At 42.6% G+C, this 26,263-nt stretch overlaps 1 protein-coding gene, 1 non-coding gene and 1 pseudogene across 12 annotated transcripts in view; 1 reads left to right on the forward strand and 2 right to left on the reverse strand.

Annotated features, from left to right (window-relative positions):
* DST (dystonin) overlaps positions 1–26,263 on the forward strand; it is a 435,317-nt gene that overhangs the window by 11,152 nt on the left and 397,902 nt on the right. The window lies entirely within an intron of this gene.
* On the reverse strand, positions 2,039–3,673 carry LOC116284760 (nucleophosmin pseudogene; annotated as a pseudogene).
* On the reverse strand, positions 18,299–18,372 carry TRNAT-AGU (transfer RNA threonine (anticodon AGU)). The gene has a single exon. It is a non-coding gene; the product is annotated as a tRNA-Thr (tRNA).

Consider the following 26,263-nt stretch of genomic DNA (forward strand, 5'->3'; position numbering starts at 1 on the left):
GATCTTAATAACCCTATCAACTATCTTGACCTAATTGATATTTCTAGAACAGCACACACACATGACTCATTCACAGTGACAGACTACATTCTAGGCTGTAAATCAGTTCACAATACATTTTAAAGAACTGAAATCATATAGAGTATATTCTCTGATCATAACACAGTCAAACTAGGAATCAGTAACAATAATAGCATTAGGAAAACCTCAAATATTTGGAAATTAAATAACATACTCCAAAAAATTCATCAAAAAAGAAGCCATAAGAGAAAGTAGAAAATATTTGGAACTGAATGGAAGTGAAAACATCTCAGAATTACGAGATGCAGCCAAAACAGTGCTCAGAGGAGAATGTATTGCTTTACGTGCTTATATTGAAAAGAAGAAAGGCCTAAAATCTAACAAATTTTCAACTCCACGAAGCTATAGGATAAGAAAGGAAAAGTAAATGCAAAATTAGTAGAAAGAAGGAAATAATAAAAATAAGAGTAGACACTGATGAAATAGAGAAAAGACATACAATAGAGAAGATTAACCAAGCCAAAGTTTGCTTTTGGAAAAGACCAACGAAGTTTATGAACATCAAGCTAGATCGATCAAGAAAAGCACACACCACTGGCATGACACTTGGAAGAGAGGTTATAACTGTAGAACGCACAGACATTAAAAGGAAAGAGAATATTCTGTATAACTTTATGCCAAGAAATGTGACAACTTAGATGAAATGGACAAATATCTACCTGTAGCTCTCTAATTATCCACTCATCTGACCTGTGCATATTTCATCATGTCTTTTAACTGCTCTAACTCCCAGATCTTGAGTTCTGACAGACCTCTCTTTGACCACACACCTGCCTGTCTCTGCATCTCATCATGAGCTCTTAATGAGTTTCTTGCTTCCCTTGACCTTGACCTCTTGTCCTAAACCTTTCCTAGGTGTCAGCCTGGCAGCACTTTCTGACTTCATTTCACGTGCCTTTCTGCTTGGTAAACCCCTTAGTCAACTCTACAGAGAAGCTTCCACTATTATCCTCGTGCAGTTAACTCCTCTGCTGCAGGGACTTTTGACAATTACCAGATCTGAGTCAATCTCATTGACTGTTTTTCTATTCTTGTGCCTAAAGGGAGGTTTGTCCTTACTGGACAGCTTCACAGAACCCCGCCACTTGGTTCATTATATTCATCCAGCAGTCATGTCTGCCCCTTTGGGGTATCAGCTAGCTCCTGCTTTGTGACAACGAACAGCAGTTCAGGCATGAACTGTTTAGCTCACAGCTCTGGGGGTGGGCAGTTCGGGCTGTGCTCAGCTGGGCAGTTGTACTGACCTGAGTCAGTCTTGGCTTATCACAGCCGGCCCTCAGTTGTGCATCGCTGGTCAGCTTCAACCAGTGAAGTTTGTCTCGACATGGTCTGTCCTATTCCAGGAAGCCAACCCGGATTGGCTCATATGTGGGTAGATTCGGGTTCCAAAAGCAGCAAGGGTGGAAGTGCATGAGGCCTCTTGAGGTCTAGGCTCTCAGCTGGTACTTCTGCCTCTGTTCACATGTTATTTTGGCCAAAGCAAGTCACAGGGAGTGGGGGAAATAGAGTCCTGTTGGCAGAAGTCTATATATTTCCATTCTGATAAGTTTTATCCTACGGCCCTCCAAACGGTCTGTTTGAATTATTGAGGCTTCGTAATGGGTTGTCGTCCTCTTTTTTGGTTTAGATAATTTCTAGTATTTTCTTTTTGGTTGTGATTAAAGTGGGTGTTTCTTTTCCATCATATCTTCTATTTCACAGTTTCTGTACATGAAAACTGTTGGTTGCATTATCTTAATCTTGTAATCGTCTCACCTACTTAATTATTTTACAGTTTGTGGTACTTCTTAGTGGAGTCCCTTTGGATTTTCCGGGTGTACAACACATATCATCTGAGAGTAGAGATTATTGTGCAGTGTATAGTGCTGCTGTGAACATTGGGGTGCATGTATCTTTTTGAATTAGAGTTTCCTCTGGAAATTGACTGTACTTCAATTAAAAAAAGTACAGCCAGATATCAGCTGTTATTGAAATGAAATAAGATGGAAGGTTTTAACAGACTATTAAAATTATTTTCTTAAAAGACATTTCCTCCACTGCAGGAAATCTTGAATAGCCTCCTGGCCAGTCATCTGGAGCCATTCTTCACATAACTGATGAGTTTGGTTTCCACTTCTTGGAGATAACCATCTTTTTCTATACTTGCTTGCATTTTTGCTTTAATGTCTTCTATAGAACTAGGTCCTTTCTGTGTTTTAGGAGCGTTTTTACCCCCCCCCATTTTTTTTTTAGTATTCTTGACCTTTTGATTTTGGTGCTGATGATTTTGAGTCTTTTCCATTCTAGTTTGGTTTTTGTGCATTTTTGGCTTGAGTATCTTGTATAGATTTCTTTACTGGAGCTGTTTAGCTTCTTTATCATCAAAATCATCATCATTGTTTCATCAGCGGCAAGTTTTGCTTTTTTCTGGGAAACTTGTTACCATTTCCAGGGGCAGATTGCTTTCCAGATACACTTAGAAGTTTCACCTCCTCCTCCTCTTCATCTTTTTACTCTATATCTTCCTCCACAGCTACTACGTGCTGCCCACTAATATGCACAGACCTTGAACCACAATTCACTTTTAAGGCTGTAGGTGGTGTTCTTTCAAAGTCTCCAGGGGAAACCATTAGCTGTAAAGATATTTTCAAAGTTGCCAGTATTACTTTAGATGCCTTCATAATTCATTGCCTCTGCTTCAACAGTGTGCAATTCGTTGTTTGCACCAGCCCCTAAACTGACCATTTTTTTTCTTAATTGAAGTATAGTCCGTTTACAATGTTGTGTCAATTTCTGGTATTATTACAGCATAATAGTTTAATCATACATATACATACATATATTTGTTTTCATATTCTTCTTCATTATAGGTTATTATTGGATACTGAATATAGTTCCCTGTGCTATACAGTATGAACTTGTTGTTTATCTGTTTTATATATATTAGTTAGTATCTGCAAATCTTGAACTCCCAATTTATCCCTTCCCACCCTGTTCCCCCAGTGACCTAAGTTTGTTTTCTATGTCTGTGAGTCTGTTTCTTTTTTGTAAATTTAAAAAAATGTCTTTTTTTTCTAAGATTCCACATATGAGTGATGTCATATGGTATTTTTCTTCTTCTTTCTGGCTGATTTCAGTTCGAATGATGATCTCCAAGTCCATCCATGTTGCTGCAAATGGCATTATTTTATTCTTTTTTATGGCTGAGTAGTATTCCTTTGTATAAATATACCACATTTTCTTTATCCAGTCATCTGTCGATAGACATTTAGGTTGCTTCCATGTCTTAGCTATTGTAAATAGCGCTACTATGAACATTGGGATGCATGTATCTTTTCGAATTAAAGTTTCCTCCGCATATATGCCCAGGCGTGCAATTGCTGGATCATACAATAAGTCTATTTTTAGTCTTTTGAGGAATCTCCATACTGTTTTCCATAATGGCTGCATCAGACTACATTCCCATCAACAGTGTAGGAGGGTTAAACTGACCATTTTTAAAGATAGTTGCTCATTTTCATCTTTATCCACCTTAAAGTGATAATCTTTGTTGGCCTTTAGTTCACAACAAAATAGCTAGTTCTGGGGCCCCAGGGGGCCTCATGTCCATGTCCATTGAGTGGTGGTAGCATTCCATGGATGGTGGCACACACTTAGGCGGAAGAGCAGGCAGAGAGGTACTTGATTACTGTTCCAGGGAACAGTGGTACAGGATGAATCACACCAGGGCTAGTCTTTGCCCATTTTCAGATTGGTTCTGTGTCTTCCCATTGAGTTGTAAGTGTTCTTTATATGTTCTGAATACAAGTCCTTTAAGAGATACATGATTTGCAAATGCTTTCTTACAGTGTGTGGTTTGTCTTTTCATTTACTTAATGGTATGTTTTTAAGTGCAAGAATTTTAAACTTTTAATAAGTCACATTTATCAGTTGTTTTCCTTTATTATCATTCTTTTGGTGTCATATCTGAGAACATTGTATCACCCAAAGTCATGAAAATTTTCTGTTGTTTTTTTTCTAGAGATTTTACAGTTCTGATTCTTACATGTAGACTACAGTCCACTTTGAGTTTTTCTGTATTTTCTGAGTTTGTGAATTATTGGTATTAATTCTTTGAATATTTGATACCATTCATCAGTGAAGCTATTCAAAACTGGTGTTTGGGAATGTTTTAAATTTAAAATTTAGGTATTCAAAATAAATAAATAAATAAATAAAAATAAAATTCAGGTATTCAGCAGGGAAGGTATAGCTCAGTGGTAGAGTGCACACTTAGCATGCATGAGGTCCTGGGTTCAATCCCCAGTACCTCCATTAAAAATAAGTAAATGAATGAATGAATAAATAAATAAATAAACCTAATTATCTCCCCACAACCCCAAAAAAACTTTTAAAAAATTTAAAAGAAAGGTATTCAAATTCTTTACTTTATATATGCCTATTAAGATTTTCTGTTTTTCCTTGAGTCAGTTTGGTAATTCGTGCCTTTTAGAAATTTGTTCATTTTCTCTAAATTGTTTAATTTGTTGGCTTAACAGGATTCTCTTTTACTCCTTTTAATTTCTGTAAGGTTGGTAGTGCTTTCAGGTTCCTTTTGTGTTCATCCAGCCAGAAAGCTGGGGTTTCTTCTGTTCTGTTGCACACTTCAGGGATATGTTTGCGTCCAGGGCCATGTGGCAGGAAGAGGGAGCAAGAATATAAAGCAGTGGGAGTTTGTTCACTTTCTTAGGGCCAGAGAGGAAGATCTCCTTCCTAAGGGTTTTACTTCCTGTGGACTTCTGATGTCACTGCCCGTGGGACTGATTGAGAGCTGGGGCTTAAGAGAACTCAGAGGAGAAAGAGCAGGGATTCCTGCATTCTGAGTCTGAAGATTTCCTTTCCTCACTCGTCAAGACAGAATAAGGAGGTGCTCCTGGGGCTCCCTCTGCTTCAGCCTCCGTGCCCAGCTCTGGGCTTCAGTCTGGAGGACACTGGAGGTCAAACATAGGGATTCATCACTGGTTTGATGGTCCTTAGAGTTCTAGCTTTTTAACTTCAAGCCCCTTGTGACTCTTTTCAGAATCCTCGGAATCTGCTCAGTGCACTCTGTGCAGGTATGTAGGTGCGCTCAGTGGGAGGCATGTGCTTGTCCTAATTTACTGTAACCAGAACCGCAGTGTGTTTTTAATCAGTCTGTCCCCCTCCACCTGAAGTCCATTGCTTTTCTCCTTTTATTTCCTTTTGGGAAAATCTCATAACATTTTGCCATCTAGTGAGATGATTCTGGTAGGGTTGTGTACGGTTACATATAACTCACACGATACTGAAGATTTCATCTCTTTGATCATTATACAGAATTTTTAGGAATCTAACTTCAATATTTTGTCATTTGAAAACAATTTCTCTTCGTTTTGTTCAGTCTCATCATTCTCCAGATTTTTCTGGCTTTCCCTCTATCTTGAAAACCAGATAGATTGAGACTGAGAGCTACCAGTAGATTTTAGAGAAAACAAAACATTTCATCATGTTTACTGATGTCATTTACAAAGAGAATAGAACTCTTGCATCAAGAAGTAATTAAACAGCTTGTTGTTTATTCTGTATATAGTAGTTTGTGGCTACTAATCCCCAACTTCCAATTTATCCCTCCCCTTTACAGCCCAGGGAGCTCTATTCAATAATTTGTGATAACCTATAATGAAAAAGAATATGAAAAAGAATATATATATATGACTAAATCATTATGCTGTACACCAGAAACTAATACAACATTGTAAATCAACTGTACTTCAAAAAAAAAAGTTATTAAGCAACAGACTGTTAACAAGTTTCACGTAACTAACTGACCAATTCTGGAGATCATTAACAGGTGTCCAGTGTGTACATTCCTGCCCTGACCCACGTTGCGGCAGAGAGGAGGCAGCCGGCACCTGGGAGCATTTCCAACTAATTTGTTTTGAAAGCTGCTGTAGAGCATCCCGAAGGAATCCCAAATATATTTGGGAAGATTTAGTGAAACTGTCCAGCTTTTTTTTTTTTGAGTGGTACAAACATAGAAACTTATAATTTTTAAAAATTAAGTAATAATAATGAAGTCTAAGTAATTTCTACTGTTCTGAAGTCCTTTCTTGGGATCTTAAGCTCTGAGGGGCGTTCTGAGACTCTGATGAAAGCCGTGGGTCACAGCTTTAGAAAAATTGGAGATACAGAGATAGGTACTTTTGTGTAGACTTCCGAGTGCCTGCAAGGGCCTTCTGCATGCTCGTCTGTGAATTCCCAGGGCAGAGGTGGACCCTGGTTAGGAACTCCTGCAGGCAGGTGATGTGATATCCTTGTCTGGTTAGGGTCGCCCTGGGCAGCGCCCTGGCAGAGGAGGTTGAGCTTTAATTCCCACTGTGGCTCAGGTGTGGGAGGTTATAGAGAACCTTCTGTAAATTACCCTTGCTACTTGGAGGAATAATAATTCACAGCCATCCCCAGTCCACAGTCTACAGCTTGAAACTCCCTCTCAGATCTTTCTCCTGCAGCCCAGAGATCGGAGGAACCCTTCAGGCTGCTGTGTCTGTTCTGAGTTTGTTTGCTTGTTTTGGCAGTTGAAGAAGTGTGGATTCAGGAATACATGGAGGGGGGAAACACACAAACTCCCCAGGGAGATGATTCTCAGCCTCCCTTCTGGCTGCTGCGGTGATAGGGCCACGGGACAGGTGCACTGGGGGGAGGAGCCCCGTTCCCTGACCACGCGGAGCGGTGGGTCGTGTAGAGGCGCCTGACTTAGGCATCGGAGACCTGAGATCAAGCCTGTTCCTTCACTGACCTTGGGTAAGCCACTTCATATTTCTGAGATTCACTCTCTTGGTAAACTAGAAATAGCAATACCCGGTCTATCTTTTTACAGGATGTTGTTAGAATCCGTGACAAAATAATGTGGTTTTTCTATAGTGGAACAGAATCTGGAAGAAAAATACGTGTGTCCATGTATAACTGAACCGCTTTGCCGTACACCTGAAACTAACATTGTAAATCAACTACACTTCAATAAAAACAAAATTTAAAAAATATGTGTTTTTTAAAACACATAAGCCTGGAGGTGGGGTATAGCTCAGTGGTAGCATGCATGCTTAGCTGCACAGGGTCCTGGGTTCAAACCCAAGGGCCTCCAGTTAAAAAAAAATTTAAAAACATTAAAAAAAAACCCACATAGGCTTATCAGATTGAAAAATAAAGGGACACAAAGCATAGTAGCTACGACAGAAGGAGCCTCCGGTCATTCACCATGCATTTAATCTTTAGTAAATACCTATGATTGAACACCCACCAGGCGACTTTAAATTCCCTGTGTTCCTGGTTGGGAGCATGGCCCATCTGTCTCTCAGATACATTCTAGAATCTCTTCATTGTATGTAGAAAAGAGAGAATGAAAGGAAGTTTGGTGACAGGCAATTAGGAAGTCAAATGGCTTGTGCAACATTTACGTTGGAAAGATCAGAGATGGAGTCGTTATATTCACTCCTAAAGTGACAGGTAAAGGGGGTGGTGTGAGGCTCTCCTGAAAATAGTGGGAGCTCGTCCTGCCCCACTTCCTGTCCTGGAGATGACCTAGTTATGGGGCGTGATGATAGCCGCCATTTTCTGAGTGCTTTCCTGTCCTTACAGACGTCCTGTCTCATTTAATCACCATCCACCTGAGGTCCAGCGGCTCCCAGGGCTGAAATCCCAGCCCTGGTTCTCTGACCTACAGAGCTGGTGCTCAGAGCCTCAGACGCAGGAGAGTGGGGCCACTTAAAAGGAGCTGAACTGGCATTTGCCTTTCTAAGCTTTATAGGGGTCAGTGTTAATTCACATTCTTTGATCTTGAAAGCTCAGAGTAGCCTTTCAGCTGGCTTTTCAGGACTCAGAGAGAGTGTGGTGATTGCCATCAAAAAGCAGGATGGAGAGGGGAGGGTATATAGCTCAGTGGTAGAGTGCCTGCTTAGCCTGCATGAGGTCCTGGGTTTGATCCCCAGTACCTCCATCAAAATAAATAAACCCAATTACCTCCCCCTGCAAAAGAAAATTAAAATTAAAATTAACTTAAAAAAAAAGCAGGGTGGAGATACTGATGGAATCAAGGTGTTGGTTTCTTTCTTTCTTTTTTTTTGTCTTTTTGGGTTTTTTTAGGGCCCACAAAATTCTTATCCAAGTCTCAGTTTATGAGGCCAGCTTGGAATCAAGTTTTCCCTTTAAGAAATAAGGTTTTCTGAGCTCCACTTTTTAATTTTTGAAATCCATAAGGGAGGAATTTCCATGATTTAATCTATTTTCTGGGAGAGGCTTTTTTTTGTTTTTGCAAACATACTGGAATGTGCATTTCTGAGTTCTTAGAAAAAAGGAAGCAATATGATGATAATAACATGCAAATATGGTGCATTTTCTCCATTATTATTAGAAAGGAAAATGTGCTGGTGTTTGCACAGATGCAGGCAGGGTGTGCGTTCCGCTGAATTCCCCCCTTGGTGTGGCTCTGCTGTCTTTGACTCAGTTGCAGTCTGCTGGTTCCATGACCGACGTGGCAGAACAGAAGAAACCAAAGGCTGAATTTTAAATAACATTCCTCGTTGTTTAGACTCCCTGGAAAGATTCAGAATACCTAGCTATCTGGCTGAGTCATCTGCTGTGCTGGGTGGGAGGTACAACTGGGAAATTTGGGCTGGCTACTGCTGGTTTACAATTTCTCTAGAAACCTCCAGAAAATAACGGACTCAAGCATGCCGCGGGCTGTTCTCTGAGAAACTATGGCAACGGGCCCTTTAATTAAAGCTGAAGCAGCGTGTGTCGCTTAGGAAAACGGAGAGATACCGCCAGCTGATCGGGAGACTGTGTGAGCATAATCCAGGCAACTAAAAAAAATTCCATTCTAGATACATTCAGTAACTCTTTGTTATCTCTATTGTTCAAAGAAATGGTAGGAAACGCTTTTAGTGGATACTGATGTTTGACTTTGAAATGTGTTATATATATGTTTTAAGAGGGTATAGTTTCCCTAATTATGTTTTTAAGATTGATATTCAAATGAATGTATATTTCTTGAGTACGCGTTAACTGACAGTGTGGAAGGCCAGCCCCGGGGGCAGCCAACCTGAGATTGGTCACAGAATGGGTGATATTTGCAATATGGATGATGGAGACATTTGAGGTGCCCCAGTAACATGCACTGGTAGGCTGGTGAGTAACAAATTAGTAAACTGTCCCCATCCTGAGCTGAGCCATTCACAGCCAACATATTGGGATTTATAAACTCAGAGCCTGTCAAAAAGTAACTTAAAGAAACCCCAGAAACTGAACGGAAAAGCAAGAGTTGCCATTTTTCTCTTGGATCAAAAATATGCATTGTGCTAACCACCCCCAGGGATGGACAGATTTGATCAGAAAGAATTGGCCAGAAAGAATTTGAGTTTCTGGGCGCGTTTTTTAACATCTGTCTGATTGGTGTGCCCGTTCACTCTGTCTGGGGGATGAACTGTATAGTCACCTGGTAAGGGCAATGGCTGGAGAGAGGAGTGGCATCTAATGGAATACAGGGTAACATTGGGGGAGGATATAGCTTAGCGGTAGAGTGTGTACCTAGCACCTCCATTAAAAAAAAAAAAAAACCTAATTACCTCCCTCCTCCAAAAAAAAAAAAAATCCCTGAAAAACCACAATGTAATAGTGACAGATGAAAATCTCTGAACTGGGAACAGGGAAGGAACCAGTTCTCAGAATAGTCTGTTTTCTGGTCTCCTTGCCTCTGGCTTCCTGTCTGCCTCTTGCTGTGTGTTGGTAGAGTCAGATCGGACCCTCCACTTTGTTTTCCTGCGGGATGAGCGCACCTTTCCTCACCCTCAGTTCCAACCCATCCCGAATGCATGGTACCCTAAACTCAGACGAGGCCTGGCTGCTCCGTGTCACTGTCCCCTTCTGTGTTTCCATACCGTGGCCAGTGCTGGAATGTGCCACTCCTTTGTGTGTGTATGGTAATTCCTCCTCATACTCCCAAATGAGGATTAAACGTCGCGTCTTTCCTCCATTTATCTCAGAATCCTCCCTTCATGCTTCCAGACCTTCTCCCCTCTGGGACTGGGTGAGGGCACCAGGGGTGGGGACTTACTCACCAGTCTTCCCAAGGCAGGTACCGTGTCATTTTCATCTAGTCTCTGTAGCCGTGGGTGGCATTTGGCCTGGGACGGGTACTCACTGTGATGTTTGGTAAATATGTGATGGATGAATGAATGGGATTAAGTGGGGAAAATAACTGGAGTCACCAGGGCTTATTTGGAAAACCCAGAGTTGTTGAAGTTCGGTTCTGCTGTTTTTCCCTCCTCTTCTTCATCCTCTGCTGTAGGGATGGGTAGCATCCATGTGCTAGGATACCACGTGTCTAGTGGTACCTCTGGGTACCACTGCTGTCAGGCTGGTTTTTGGCCTCCCAGAACACTTCCTTGGGGGCTGACCAAGGCCTGCCCCATCCCTAGGTGCCCTTGAGGTCCCACAATCCCCCTTACCTTTCCTCCCCAAACTTCTACCCACAGCTCCAGTCAGAATGCCTTTTCCATACGGCAGAGTGCAGCTGGATGGAGTTAGAGGCTAATCACGTCAGCTTAATTCATTTCAGGTTATAAAAGACTGACAGGGAGGCCGCAGGAAGTGTCTGAGATTTGCATTCCACAGTATACGGGGTTCCTTGTCTGTTCAGATCTCTGACTGAGTATATTACCTTCCCTTTCATACAGGATATGAATGCTGTCTCTACGCAGGTTTTTATGCCAGGATTTCGGATTATGTCATTCAGTCCTGACAAAGGAATATTTTGAGAGCTGTCTGACTGGGAACTGGTTTCAGCAAAATTACTGTCTTTGTTCAGCCACATTTGTGCAATTATTTGAATATTTTATTGCTTTTTGGTATCTTTTTTTTTAAATGAATGACTGAACATTGGGAAAATGACTCCTAATACTGGTGGTAGGCGATTAAGTCTCATACAGCGAATGTCCTTTGGACAAAGATATAAAAAATCAGCCTGTGAGGCAAAAGCGTCCATTCTTAGCCTCAAATGGATGCTCACAGAGTGGAAGTCCACTTGCAGTCTTTTATTACGGAAGGAAAAAAAAAAAAGAAAGAAAACAAAGCAAGGGACCTGCCTGGAATTCTGGGATTCTGTCCTCGAAGGTTTTATGCGGAATGGGAGCTATTACTAAGGATTTTTTAATCTTATGTTTTAGTTTCTGGGCCTGAAATCTAAATCTCTTATGCGACTTCTGCACATGGTTCTTTTGTGCAGAGAAGTATTCTGTACAGACAAGGGACTTCCTGTAAAAGGTAAGGAAGAGGTGCCTGGGTCTCCTTCAAGCTGCCGCTCTCAGGTGTTACTGACTCTTGCTTTCAGCCTGTCTGGCAGCTGGAATCTACTAATTCCTTGGCTGCAACTGCTTAACTAGATCCCAAGGCCAGGGTGGCATTGGCCCTGGGGTAGGTACTGGGACCCACATGATGAGGCCAGAGGCTCTGCAAACCATCACCGCTTTCCTTAGCTGTTGTCCTTGCACATCCCGGGACCACCAGAGCCCAGAGGGCAGCTTACTCTGGGCCATTAGCTCTGAAGGGCTGGGTCTCATCAGGGAAGGGAACCCAACTGACTGAGGGGGACCCTTGGTCAGAAGCTTTGAAGTAAAATCAAGTTGAATTAAGACCTGACCCTTCCTTTGAGGAACTCTCATTTTTTTTGATCTTGCAGTGGTGTGTGATCCGACGAGAAATTTGTCATTCATTGAAATTAGTGTTGTCTTCCTTTGATCTCTTTTTTGGCGGTGCCTGCATTTTCCCGAGTTTCTGTATCCTGAGTGTAGAGTCAGAGGGTCCCTTGGGATTATTTGGCTCTGTGCATGTGTGTGTGTGTGTTTTCTGACACTACGCATAAGATTTGAGTAATGGGGACGTGGGGAAAGGTAACAGGAGGAACTTTCTGTGTGCTGGTATCTCTTCCCTGTAGGGATTAAAGATTTAGTTTGGCAGCATTTGCTGTTATTGCTCATTTATTGTAATTTTTATATTTTCATTTTTGCATGGGTAACATGTTCACATGATTCAAAATTTAAATATATAAAAATGTGTCAGTGAGAATTCTTTCTCCCCTTCTTGTTCTTCATTTTTTAGGAAATCTTCTAGATAATCAGCTTCTTGTCAATCTTTTCATTATTTATTTTTCTATATAGAAGGAAACAAAAGTAAAATTTTAAATTTTATTTTCCTCTTTTTTTATATGGATAGTAACTGTATACCCTGTTTTGCATCTTGTTTTATTCACTTAATCACCCTGGAGAGCTTTCTGTATAGAGAGCATTTTACTTCTTTTTATAGCTACATAATAGTCCATTAGATGCATTATATAATTTATTTTTTCCTCTTTTTTAAATTTATTTTTTAAAATTGAAGTATAGTCAGTTTACAATGTGTCAGTCTCTGGTGTACAGCATCATGTTTCAGTCATACATGTACATATATAGATTCCTTTTCAGATTCTTGTTCATTGTAACAAGATATTGAATATAGTTCCCTGTATGCTACAGTATAAACTTGTTTATCTATGTTGTATATAGTAGCTAGTATCTGCAAATCTTTTTTTTTACATTTTTTATTGATTCATAATCATTTTACAGTGTTGTGTCAAATTCCAGTGTTCAGCATGTTCAGCACAATTTTTCAGTCATTCATGGACATATACACCCTCATTGTCACATTTTTTTTCTCTGTGAGTTATCATAACATTTTGTGTATATTTCCCTGTGTTATACAGTGTAATCTTGTTTATCTATTCTACAATTTTGAAATCCCAGTCTATCCCTTCCCACCCTCTACCCCCCCGTAACCACAAGTCTGTATTCTCTGTCCATGAGTCTATTTCTGTCCTGTATTTATGCTTTGTTTTTGTTTGTTTTTGTTTTTTAGATTCCACATATGAGCGATCTCATATGGTATTTTTCTTTCTCTTTCTGGCTTACTTCACTTAGGATCACATTCTCTAGGATCATCCATGTTGCTGCAAATGGCATTATGTTGTCGGTTTTTATGGCTGAGTAGTATTCCATTGTATAAATATACCACATCTTCTTTATCCAGTTACCTGTTGATGGGCATTTAGGTTGTTTCCATGTTTTGGCTATTGTAAATAGTGCTGCTATGAACATTGGGGTGCAGGTGTCATCCTGAAGTAGATTTCCTTCTGGGTACAAGCCCAGGAGTGGGATTCCTGGGTCATATGGTAAGTCTATTCCTAGTCTTTTGAGGAATCTCCACACTGTTTTCCATAGTGGCTGCACCAAACTGCATTCCCACCAGCAGTGTAGGAGGGTTCCCCTTTCTCCACAGCCTCTCCAGCATTTGTCATTTTTGGATTTTTGAATGACGGCCATTCTGACTGGTGTGAGGTGATACCTCATTGTAGTTTTGATTTGCATTTCTCTGATAATTAGTGATATTGAACATTTTTTCATGTGCTTTTTGATCATTTGTATGTCTTCCTTGGAGAGTTGCTTGTTTAGGTCTTCTGCCCATTTTTGGATTGGGTTGTTTATTTTTTTCTTATTGAGTTGTATAAGCTGCTTATATATTTTGGAGATCAAGCCTTTGTCGGTTTCACTTGCAAAAATTTTCTCCCATTCCGTAGGTTTTCTTCTTGTTTTATTTCTGGTTTCCTTTGCTCTGCAGAAGTATCTGCAAATCTTGAACTCCCAATTTACCCGTTCTCACTAGCAGACATAGAAAACAAACTCGTACCTATAATTTAATTAACCATTCTATTAATGACGTTTGGGAATAGTCTGATCTTTTGTTATTGTAAACAGTGCTTAAATGTAAAACCTAGCCATTTCTCATGTGTGCAAATGTTATCTGTGGGGTGAACTCAGAACAATTATGGGTCAAAAGTCTGTATGTTTTCATTTTGATAAGTTTTATCCTATGGCCCTCCATAATGGTTTGTTTTCATTATTGAGGCTTCATAACGTGTTGTTTTCTTCTTACTGAAATACACCTTTGCTTTGCTATTATTTAAAATTTCTTTCAGATTGTCTAATGCTAAGAAAAAAATTAGTATTTTTACTTGAGACGGTGTTAAATGTGAATTTTGTTAAAGGAGAATTGAATCTTTCTCATTTTGAGTTTTCCTGTCTAAAAAATCGATGTGTCTGTCTATTAGTTCAACTCTCCTTTGGTGGAAGAGTGTTTTGCATGCAGTTCTTCCACATTTTGGGGTTCAGATGATTTCTAGCATTTTATCTTTTTGGTCGTGATTAAAAGTGATTTACATTTCTCTCTTTTCCATGATGTCTTCTGTTCTGTGCATGAAAACCATTGGTTGCATTATCTTACTCTCGTAGTCTTCTCACCTACTTGATTATTTTATTGTTTGTGGTACTTCTCAGGGGAGCCTCTTTGGATTTGCCAGGTGTACAACACATATCATCTGAGAGTAGAGATTATTGTACGTCCTCCTCTCCAGCGTTTAGATTTCTTGTTCATTTCACTCATGCGCTTGTATTGACGAGGACCTCCAGCCGAGTGGTAAATAGCAGCGATGAGAAGGTATCCTTTTCCTGTTTCCGACTTCCCGAGAATGTTTTTGATGTTTCTCTGTGAAGCGTAAGCTGGTTTTGGGATGAGATAAATGCATTTTATTACGCTTCAGAAGCATCCCTCTGGACTGGTCGTTTACCCTTGGTTGCCCTGGAATACTGTGCTGGGGTGTGGAGCCCGGACTCTGCAGACTGCATTTCCCAGATGCTTGACAGCTGCTCCTGCTGGGATCTGTCACTAGGGGGCGCTCCAGGGAGCCTGGCGGGCCGGAGGGGGCAGGAGCATGTCCTGTCCCTTCCGTTCTTGTCAGAGGGGCCCCAGGAGAGGCTCTCACCACAGACTGTAGCTTTTTTGCTCACCACTCCCCCTCCGAGGTACCCCCTCCCTCCCCAGAGGTGTGATCCCCACTCTGCTCTCCTGGGGACTGACAGCACCTGAGCAGTGTGCGCTTGTCTCGGCCCTGAGCCCCAGCTTTGTGGGGCCTCTCCTCTGAGCTCCCACGTTCTTGTGACCTAATCTCTTCCTCTCCCCTAACTCTACGGGTGGGAACGGGTTCCTGCATTTATTATCGCTAGGTGACCTTCTTTTTCTGTTCCAGGCCTCCAGCATCTGTTCCACCAATTCCCTGTATTAAATCCCCTCTGTTGGAACACTTCCTGCTTTCCTGACAGTTCCCAGCCTGATGACTCCTCTGTTTCTATTTTACCTACTGTTCTTTATCAATTGCTTTTGAAATTTTTCCCCCAATGCTTGTTCTGTGCCAGTGGGTATGACTGTGCGTTTTTTCCTTCTTTAGACCCATGAAATATCATAATGGATTTTCTAACACTGGACTCTTCTTGAATTACTGGAATAAATTCCACTTCATCATGGTGTGTTCTTCTGATAGGCTGCTGATTCTACTTGTTGGCATTTTCACTAGGAATTTTGCACTAATAGTTCCATATGAGATTGGTCTGAAGTTTTCTTTTTTGGGTTAATCTGTGTCAGGTTTTTATTTCAGTGCTGTTACTTGCTTTATACAAATTTGAATTTTCCCATGTTTTTCTCAGCTCCAGAATGGTTCAAATAGCACTTAACATTAACCTTTCCCAGTGTCTGTTGTCTTATTTTATTTTGTTTCCTACAGTTTGGTGCTATACCTTTATGAGACTCTCTGGGATTGGTGTTCGTTTGGTATCATATATTGGGAGATCTATTTGATTATATGAATCAGTCCAATGACCTAAGCAAAAAAAAAAAAATGATGTTTGATGCTGCATTAGCTGGGCCAGTTGAGAAAAGCTTTTGTGGGTACCAGGGCTGGTCCAAACCAGGCTATGAAATCGGCAGTGTGTCTCGGGTACCCTTTTAACCCCATCATTGCTATACTCATGTCTCTAATTCTCTCTCTCACTTGCTCCTCTTGTCCATCCTATCCTGAAGCCAGTGTCTGCTTAGGTTTACTTCTAAACTGATACAGTTTTTGAGATGTGACTTTGCATGGATGAGCTTGCATTTTAATAGCGGAATCATGGATGCGGTCATGACTGAGTCTTGGGTCCTAGTATTTTATGTGATGTGTCCCCTCTGTCTTCTTTAAATTCTCCAGATACACTCTGTCTGAGCTGAGGCATGAATGCACCAGGCTGGGGAGAGTGCATCCTCCCGTGAACTCAGTTAATAAGATTTCCACTTGGGAACCTTGAGGGGGATGGTCTCCAGTCTTCTTTAAAAAAACCATCAGGGTCATCACCTCGCTACCTCAGAGTCAGTGAAGGAAAAGGTGGAATAACACCTTGCCGAGTTCTCATCTCAGCTCTCACCTCTTAGCTCATCATTTATTTTCATCCTCTCTCTGACCAACAGGCCTCTCCTTGCCCTTGACTCATTTTTGAAGCCGTGACCCTGGCCTCTCAGGCAGTGGTTCCCTCCCCCGTGAACTGACCACCTCCCCAGTTGCCCTGCACTGTCTCCCGAACACACTTCCTGTTACCTTCATGGCAGCCCTTGCTTCACGCCTGAGTTCCCTCTGGACTGGATGCCCCCAGGCCGTGTTCTGTGTCCTTTTTTTTTTTTTTTAAAGCTTTATTTGTGAGGAGGGAGGTAATCAGGTTTATTTATTTATTTCTCCTTTTAAAAAATGGTAGGATTCTCATGTTTCTTTCTCTCTTTTAAAAAAAATTATAGTCAGTTACAGTGCATCAATTTCTGGTGCACAGCATCATGTCCCAGTCATACATATACATACATGTATATTTGTTCTCAAAATCTTTTTCATTATAGGTTACTGCAAGACATTGAATATAGTTCCCTGTGCTATACAGTATGAACTTGCTGTTTATCTAGTTTATATAAGTAATGTTAGTATCTGCAAATCTTGAACTCAAATTAATCCCTTCCCATTCCCTCCCCCCGGCGTAAATGTAAGATTGTTTACCATGTCTGTGAGTCTCTATTTGTAGATGAGTTCATTATATCTTCTTTCTTTTTTTAGATTCCACATATAAATGAGGTCATATGGTATTTTTCTTTCTCTTTCTTGCTTACTTCACTTAGAATGATGATCTCTGGGTCCATCCATGTTGATGCAAATGGCATGATTTTATTCTTTTTTATGACTGAGTAGTATTCCATTGTATAAATATACCACAACTTATTTATCTAGACATCTGTCGATGGGACATTTAGGTTGTTTTCGTGTCTTGGCTATTGTAAATAGTTCTGCTTACCACTATTTATTTATTTATTATTATTTTTTAACGGAGGTACTGGGGATCGAACCTGGGACCTTGTGCACGCTAAACACTTGCTCTACCACTGAGCTGTACCCTGCCCCGCTTCTCTTTTGTTGCCAGGGCTTAGTACACTTCTGCACATAGCTGGCCTCAGAAAATCTTAGTTTGAATTATTGAATAAATGAAACCCAAGCAAAAGCAGACTGAAAGAAAGATGAATGGCAAATGGATGAATGGACCCTGAATGGGGCTTTCATACCACATGCCAGATGCTAAGATGCGAGAGGGAGTGTGAAATAATGCATTTGCAACCGAGAGTAAACGTCCTGTTTCCCTTCAGAGGGAATTTAATTTGTATTTGATACGTTTACATACCAGTTGCTTTTCCAGCAACACACGTTTTCAATCTGCTTACTTGGAAGATGTATATCAGGATAAGTCAGAAAGACAGTTTTCAGGGGCATGAAAATCTAAAATCCTCTGGCAGCTTTATAATCAATCATTCACCTTTTGTATCAGCAAATTTGTGTTTTGCCTTCCCGCGTCCGGAAATGATAGAGAGATGCAGGATGGAAGGGAGTCTCAGGGAGGCTGAGACGAGGTCTGATGGGAGATGGGTTGACCTGAAAGCGGAGGATTATGCTGAGGGGTTTGCGGGAAATCGAAGCTCTTTCCACGGTGCCTCCACCTGCAGATAGAAATATAAATAGAACACGGGATTATGTTTTGCTTGAATGTGTTCCCGTCTTGAGTGGCTGGAAAATTTTTAACTGGCAGTCTGTCTTTGGATGACAGAGGGAGGAACTTAGAATTTTGGGGACCCACCGTAGCCACGGAAAGGATTCAGGGCCATGTAAGCATCGCTGTCCTTCTCTCACTGCTCCACTGATGGTACCGCCCACAGTGCATCCCAGGGGATTTGTGTGTGCTTTTTTTTTTGAATTTATTTATTTTAATGGAGAGACTGGGGATTGAACCCAGGACCTCGTGCATACTAAGCACACACTCTACCACTGAGCTACATCCTCCCTCTTGTGTGTTCTTTGTTCTCTGCTTTCTGGGTAGAAATTTCACGTGCCAGTTTTCTCTTCCTTGTCGATGTATTAAATTCTGTTTAGTCAGGCTGAATCGTGCAGGGACAGTTTTGGAGAAGCCTTGCATGCTTAACCTCGGCTTCTTCTTGAATTGCATTAACCATAAAAAGTAGTCTTGTTAAAGAGTTCAGCATCACTCCAAAGGGAAGGAATATTGTTCGATGGTGACAGGATGTATTTGCTGATGTTACAACCTTAATTCAGAAGTGTTTTTCCTTTTCACTGTATCAGCTGTGATACAAGACGGCTAATTCTTACCTGTAAATCAGAATGTCTGCCTTCTCCTCCCCCACAACCCCCCCCAGAGCTCGCTGCTGTCTTCTGGTGGGGAGTGGGAGCCGGGGGGGGGGCAGGACAGAGCCCGAGGGAGTCCATCAGGTGGTTTCTCCAGCCCAGGTGCCCTCCGCATCTCCAAGGGCGCGCAGCGTGGACGTCACTGCTGCTGCCTGCTTTCCTTGAAGGCAGTGTGCACGGGACCCCGGTGAGAGTTCTAGCAGTGCTGGAATGCTAGGCTAGGCTTTCGCTGATGCTCCAAACTGCCTTGGGGTCGGAGGGGGGTGGACCAAGGCTCCTTCAAGGGCTCACCCGGGCCATGCTCAGGCCTTCAGATCGCCTTTATTCCTCAACTCTTCTGTGGTTTCTTGGTCTGTCTACATCCTAAGCATCCTCTATTCTCATTTCTCTGTCCTAGACTTTGCACCCCCCCCCCCCATCAGGCATCCTGGGAAGGTGGTGCTTGTCCCCTTTTCTCATTTTCTGCCTCCTCTGTGAAGCGCAGGGTGAGCTCTGACTCATGACTGCTGGCTCTGCGGTCTCTGCAGGGTCTGGATGAGAAAGTCACACCCTTCTTACTCAGTGCTATTTGGACTGGATATTTTTATGACCCGGTGGCCCCACATTCCTAGGCTAAGAAAGCTTTTTAGATTAGCCAGCCATTAGGGTGCCCAAGTGAATTATCCTCAATCCTGGTTGGAAAAAAAAAAAGCAGACCCAAATATGTCAGCCAATTCAAAGTTTGGCAGGAGACGGAATGTCGGGGTCCTCCTTCTCTGACCTCATAGGATTAAGGAAAATAACTTTTTTTAAAGCAAGTATTTGTACTTTGGATTTTTCTTTAAACTCAAATGGCCACACAGAGAACTCTCCCACGATGCTCATGGAAGTGTGATGTCCCCTTTTCTGTGGGAGGTGCTCTCACCACAAAGGGGTGAGTGGGGCCAGCCTCTTCCCATCGTGAAAGGACAGAGCCTCTCATTGAACCCACCTTGATTTGTTTTTACTGTAATGAGAAGTTATTTAGAGGCGGAGGGTGTGGCTCGACTGGTAGAGCACATACTTAGCATGCACAAGGACCTGGGCTCAATCCCTGGTACCTTCTCTGAAAATGAATAAACTTAATTACCTCCTCCACAAAAACAAACAAAAACAAACAAAAAAATCTTTGCTTAACACTATGTGATTTAGTAATTCAAATGTCAGTTATTTTAAGCTCCATTTATGTTAATGTTTGGTTTTAGCCATTGTTGTAGTTGAAAAAGATAACAAAAAATAGATTTGAATGGAGAACATGTGCTGGTAACTGTCCTGGCTAATTATGACATTTATTTTTCAGTTTCCTCCATTGATTATGCAAAATTATTTAAAAATAAAATTAGTAGTAAATTTTCATTTTTTTCCCAAGGTCAGTTGGTTTTTATATTTTTAACAAAAGATGCCAAAACTCATTGAAAAGCATTCGGGTGGTTCTACAGTTGAAGAACTGTGTTTTCAGGTTTTAAAATATGTAAAATTACAAATTTTCTAGATAATAAACTTACTTTTTTTAGGGGAACAAAGTCATGTGTTAATAAAAATATATCCAAAAATCCGTTTTCAAAATGCTCTTTCTGTACCACAAATTTAAAAGAGCAGTTACTTTTTTATTTAATATTGAAACATCACCTTTATTTGTTTGATTTGCCTGAAAATATCTGCTACTCGTGGCCTCTTATCATCACTGAAGGCAGTTTTGGAATTCTTGTCTTTCTATAATATGAAATAGCAGAATTTACTGTATAACTTGGTAACTTTTACGTGCCTTTAAAGATAATCAATAAAACTCTGGCGCAAAACTTTTACCCATTTTTATAGTAATGATGATGAAATTTCCCCACAATTCATTCTTCCCTTAGTTTTGTAGTATAAATGCCCTTGTTGTAACTGGGCATATGGTGAAGCAGCTAGAGCCTCCATTTCTCAGCCTCTCCTGCAGTGAATTGTTAAGTCCTGGCCAGTTGGAGGTAAGCGGAAGTGACGTAGGCTCGTTCCAGGTCAAGTCCGTAGGAGGGAGCTGCTTGATCCTGTAGTCCCTTTCTTTCCTCCACTCTGGAGAGGAATTGTGGCGGTGGTTAGCCAGGTTCAACCCTGTGGACCAGGAGTACCTGCAGGGAAGGCAGAGCAGTGATGGAGTTGGATTGTGGTCCTTGATGACCTCACGGGTCAGAGCCGCCTGTCAACCACAAAAACTAGTCACGAGGAAGATGAATTTCTGTCTTGTTCAAATTACTGTGTTTTTGGATTTATTTGTTACAGTGATTGGCGTGCATTTTACTATGCCTGTCATCTCATTGTAATGTAGTATAGAGTATATTCCTCTTGTTTTTATAAAAATTTTTATGTTTCTGTTTTAAAATAAACAACCACATTGAAAAAAAGAAAGTTTCTACTGTACAGCACAGGGAACTGTGTTCAATATCTTGTAATAACCTTTAATGAAAAAAATATGAAAATGAATACGTGTGTATATGCATGACTGGGACATTGTGCTGTACAGCAGAAATGGACACATTGTAACTGACTACACTTCAATGAAAAAAAAAGAATGTGCATCTGAAATGCTATCTACATTATTGTTAAAAAGAGCAAAGTGCAGCGCAATATGTGTAACAAGATCCATTTTTGTTAAAAATTACTGATCTGTAAATACCTGTATAAGCATCAGAAAAAAAAATCAGGGTGCTGTTGACTCATTTTCCAGGTATTACTCTTAGAAGAATGTGTTTCAAGGGACATTTATTTATATGCTTTAAAAAGAGCATGGTGTATTCTTTTTGGAGGGTTAAGTTTCTAATTTTTTTCCCCTGAAATGTCTAGACAAATAGTCTTTAAAAAAGAAAAAAAATCAAACCCCAAACTGAATGGGAACTGTGAACAGGTGTGCAAGTGGGAATAATGAAGGGTACCCAGGAAAAAGAACCTCGTTGCTGCCCTCATAGCCACGGATACATTTTAAAAGAGTCAAACTGTGATAAATGCTGTTAAAAAAAAAAAAGCCACGCCAAAATAAACAGCACTTAAATCAGTCTGCTGAGAGGGTCAACAGGATCATATGATCTGGGTTAAAAAGTTCAAAGCGCTTGCCCAGATACCTGCAGGGGAGGGTAACCAAATCTGTTTAAAGCTCGTAGATGCTGTTCAGTGTCATCATCTCAGGAAAAAGAACCGGTCCAAGGTGACTTCTCATGCAGAGATTTTGCTGATGTGCCTGTGATAAATACGTCAAAGGCAGCAGAAATGAATAGGAAGTAAGGCTGTAGCTGCCCCCCTGCCTGGACCAGCCTCACATCTCAGTCTCTGGCTGGTTTTGTTTTTCTCTCTCTTTACTGAATAGAAATGATCAGAAGGTATTAGGTTGTGAAAACATTTTTTTTTCCTTCTTGCTGATAAACATGTCTTTAGAGTAAGACTTGGAGAAGGGACTGTAGTGCCAGAAAAGCATTCAAGACTTGAACTTGGACCAAGTACACATTCAGTGAGTTTCTTGGGGGCAAAGATTCAGCCTTCAGATGGTGGGCGGGAATGGTCAGTCCTTCCTGCTCCGTGGGTCCCCAGTAGGGCTGTCCGTGCTTCTGAGACATTTCCAGTCATAACCCCGTGTGCTGGAAGCTTCTGCCCCTCGAATTCTTAGGTTTGTTTCCCAGGGAAGTGCTTGGGGCTTGATGGTGAACTTTGACAAGCTTGCACCCTGACCCCTGGCCTGGGGCTTGGTAAATGACGACCCCATGTGCCTGTGTGCGTGCTGGGGCTCACCTTTGGGACTTGAAATCCTGCCCTGAACCCCAGCCCCAAAGCCTGACCAGCTTTTGTTAACTTTATACGTTGGCAGGGATGATGGTCAGAAGATTTAAGAACCAGTAGAAGGTGGGCACTGATGCGTCAGGAGCTGCTAGACCCTGGGAAGTTCCAGAGCTCAGACTGGGAGGGAAGTGGGCAATGGTGAGGACACCCCGGGGACCGTGGATCCTTTACCCCTCACGGCCACCCAGGTCCCGCTCTGCCTGCACTAATCACCCGGTGCCCTGCACCCCTGCACGCCGGCTGCGGTCTCCCACGGCTTTGGCAGTCTCCCATGGGCTCTTGCTGAACAGGCTCCTGACCCTCGGCAGGCCTGGCCGGCCTCCCCATCACCTGCCTGCCGCCGGAACTGGTGTGGCCCCCTCTGTCTCGTGCCCGAGTTGTCCTGAGTCATGATAGCCATCAGCCTCAATTCCAGAATGTCTCATAGAGACACTATCTTACTGTGATGAAGTTGGACCTTAAGACTGAGCTCTTCCTCGAGACTAGCTTGCTGGGGATGCTGTTGATAGGATGAATTTAGCCAGCTCTCTTCCTGTGCACAGGTGTTTGCTGTTCAGTTTGCTTCTCCGTCTGGTCTGGGTCTTCTCTTTTGTCCTCTTGGTCGTAGCCCACCGCCCTCTCCTGTGTCCTGAGCTGTCTCTGATGCACTGTCTGATAGACTGACGTTAGTCTCTTAAAGATGCTGATTTTGTAACCGATTTGGAAGAGACTAAGGAGGCCCCTTGCAAAGACACAATGACCACTTGTCCACTTGTTAGGACTTTGCTGTGACTTGCTGCAAATTAGCACATGCTGGATTCCACCCCCCCTTTCCTGTTTTCCATCTTTCCTTCCCCACCTCCGTTTTCTCCTGCACACTCGGGGCTGCACCGCCTCACCCATCTCCCCCTCTTTCCCTCCCTGAGCCCTTTTTCAAGTCACATCCCTTTGTGCTGCCTGCCTTCCTGCGACTGGTCTGTGTGACTGGCCAACACGGCAGTAATCGTGCTGTTTGGCGTCTGAGCAGCTGGGAGGTTGTAAGCACTCTATGAAACATGCTTCCTTATTTTATATTATCTGGCTTCTTATCTTGAAAAGGATGTTATCCCTGGTGTATTGGTGTTTTAAACTGTGCCTCTTTTATTTTGCAGACAGGGTCCTGGCTACTGTGTGAGTGGGCGGCTCAGTCTGCAGCCAGACGGCACTCACATGCACAGCATCATCTGAGACCCCCGGGTCTGCAATTATGAAGGCTGGGCTGAGATTTGCTGGCGGCTTTGCTATTTATAGAGCCTGTCATTGCGCATGTCTGTGCCCAGCCCTCTGGCTGAGCTCTGATTACGCTGATGCTGTCCTGTTTCACAGGCAGCCTTCCCGGCGTCCCCGTCCGCACCTTCCCTCTAGGACTCTGTCTGTGCCCCCCTCTCTTCCCAGACGCCTGCTGCTTCTGTGTTTGATGTGGGCACCGCCCAGTGTTTGGCTGTGACTGTCATTTTTTGTCCCAGTGGATTTGCCATCCCCTGGAAGCTCTTGATGGCTGATTCTTTGCTGTCATGGGCTGTTTGTGGCGCATCGGTTGTAGAGGGCACTGTTTGACAAATCAGACTTCTTGTTTGTGGCAGGTCCGCTGCGGGGTGGGGGGGGGGGGAAGAGACTGTGAGATGGAGATTCTGTGCAGAGGGAGGGTGCTCTGGGGAGGGAGCATGTAAAGGGAGCAAGGGATGCAGGATCCGGCAGCAGGAGGAGTTGAATTGTGATGCATAAGTCATTTCTAATAGAGGCAAGCACACTCCCCCACCCCCACCTGCATTTCTGCTGACCAGCATGGGCCCTGGGGGAGGCAGCGTGATGCTCTGCCCACAGGGAGCTCTCAGGCAAGGGGATGAGCTAAAAGCCTGGGGCTGCCAGCAGTCCTGGTAGCTGGCTCAGGAAGGTAGGGGTTTTGGGTCGTGCCTTCCAGCATCCACTAATATGTCTTTGTCATAGTTTTATGTAAGTAGATGCAATTTCTACCCTACTTTTTTTTTTTTTTTACCTTTTTACCGGAGGTACTGGGGATAGAACCCAGGATACTGTGTACGCTAAGCCTGCACTCTACCACTGAGCTCTGCCCCGCCCAGGTTCTGTCCTACTTTTATCTTGATTTTAGTATCAATGCAATGTGTTTTCCATACTTAAAAGTCTCTTAAAAGCCAAGCACGTTTATATTTTTTTTATGGTTCATTTTGGTTCAAACAAAACAAAACCAAATCAAAAATACAAACACCCCCCCCCCAAAACAAAAACCACGAGGCTGATGAATTCCATCTAAGGAAAAACAGCACAGGCCATTTGCAACAGACTAATAAGCCTTATTACCACGCTGGGCGGCCACTGCCCATAAAATCCACTGTCACTTGGTACTGGTGGCTTTGTCTCTAAAAATCAAAGCAGGAGGTGGGGAGAGAAGAGGAGGGGTGAAACCTGTTGTATCAACCTGCGGGTTGATAAATTTTGTGCGCATCTTTCGCTCGGCAGTTCCAGTGCAAATATTTTTTAAAAAATCATCAGGGAAAAGGCAGGGTGATTATTAGACAGTAATGCACGTGCCTCTGTGAGAGTGTCGTCTCTGTGTCTGGCGAAACAGTGTAACACATGTTGTTTAATCTGCCTTTGAAACCACAAACAGATGGGGTGGCGGTGGCTACCGGAGGAAATCAGACTTACTGACCTGTGTATCTCACAGCCCTGCCTGCGGATGTGATGATCCGCGCAGACAGCGGACCCAAACCCCGAGTCAGGATGACTTTTCAGTCTGTGATGGAAGTGGGATGTTCAAGTATCCGGCATGATACTTGTAGAGCAGGGGGTGACAAAGATCTTACTGTAATGGGCCACCGATGAAAGGGCTTGTGAGCTCTGAGGCAGCCGCTCAACTGTGCTCCTTTCTAGGACAGAAGTAGCCACAGGCAAGGAACTTGAATGGACCTGGCTTTGTTCCAGTTAAACGTTGCAAAAACAGTTAGCGGGGCAGACTTGGCCTGAGGGCTGTAGTTTGCTGACCCGGCTGGAGAGGACAGGTCTGGTTGCCAGAGTTTCAGTCCGAGAGCCGATACCTGCTAAGGCTTAGGCAAACTTCTAAATGTCTTTTTTTTTTTTTAAATCTGTAAAATGGCATTAAAATATTTACTTCCTAGGAATACTACCAGAAATCATGAAATAAAGCATGCACTGTATTTGGCACTTGGGAAATGCTCCATAGCTAGAAATGACTATTATTGGTGCTCCTGTAAAGAGTTTGCGTTGGATGTGGCTCACCAGCTGGACAATGTGGGAAAAGTGTTATATTGATGGGGCTCAAGTTATGCTTGGCTCAGGGAGTGGGGGCAGGGTACAGCTCAGTGGTAGAGTGTGTGATTAGCATGCACGAGGTCCTGGGTTCAAGCCCCAGTCCCTCCTTTAAAATGAAACAACTAAGTACAGTAAACCTAATTACCGACCCCTTCCCAAAATTATATTTGGCTCTGTAACAAGACGTGTGCACACTTTGGGTCTTTGTTGGAGTTGGACTTGGTAAGAATCACATTGCCAGAGAGCGGAGGAGGGCTCGCAAAGGAGGTGGGTGGCTGTGGACTTGGTTTGGGACCAGCTCCGTAGCAGTGTCCACTGTGCCCCCCCAGTATCTGTCTTCTCTTCTCCAGGGCATGTGGCCTTACTGCGTTTTTGTTTCCCTTGACCTTCAGTGATGGCCAT

The sequence above is a fragment of the Vicugna pacos genome, chromosome 20, assembly GCF_048564905.1.
Source record: "Vicugna pacos chromosome 20, VicPac4, whole genome shotgun sequence".
NCBI classification, from domain to species: Eukaryota; Metazoa; Chordata; class Mammalia; order Artiodactyla; family Camelidae; genus Vicugna; species Vicugna pacos.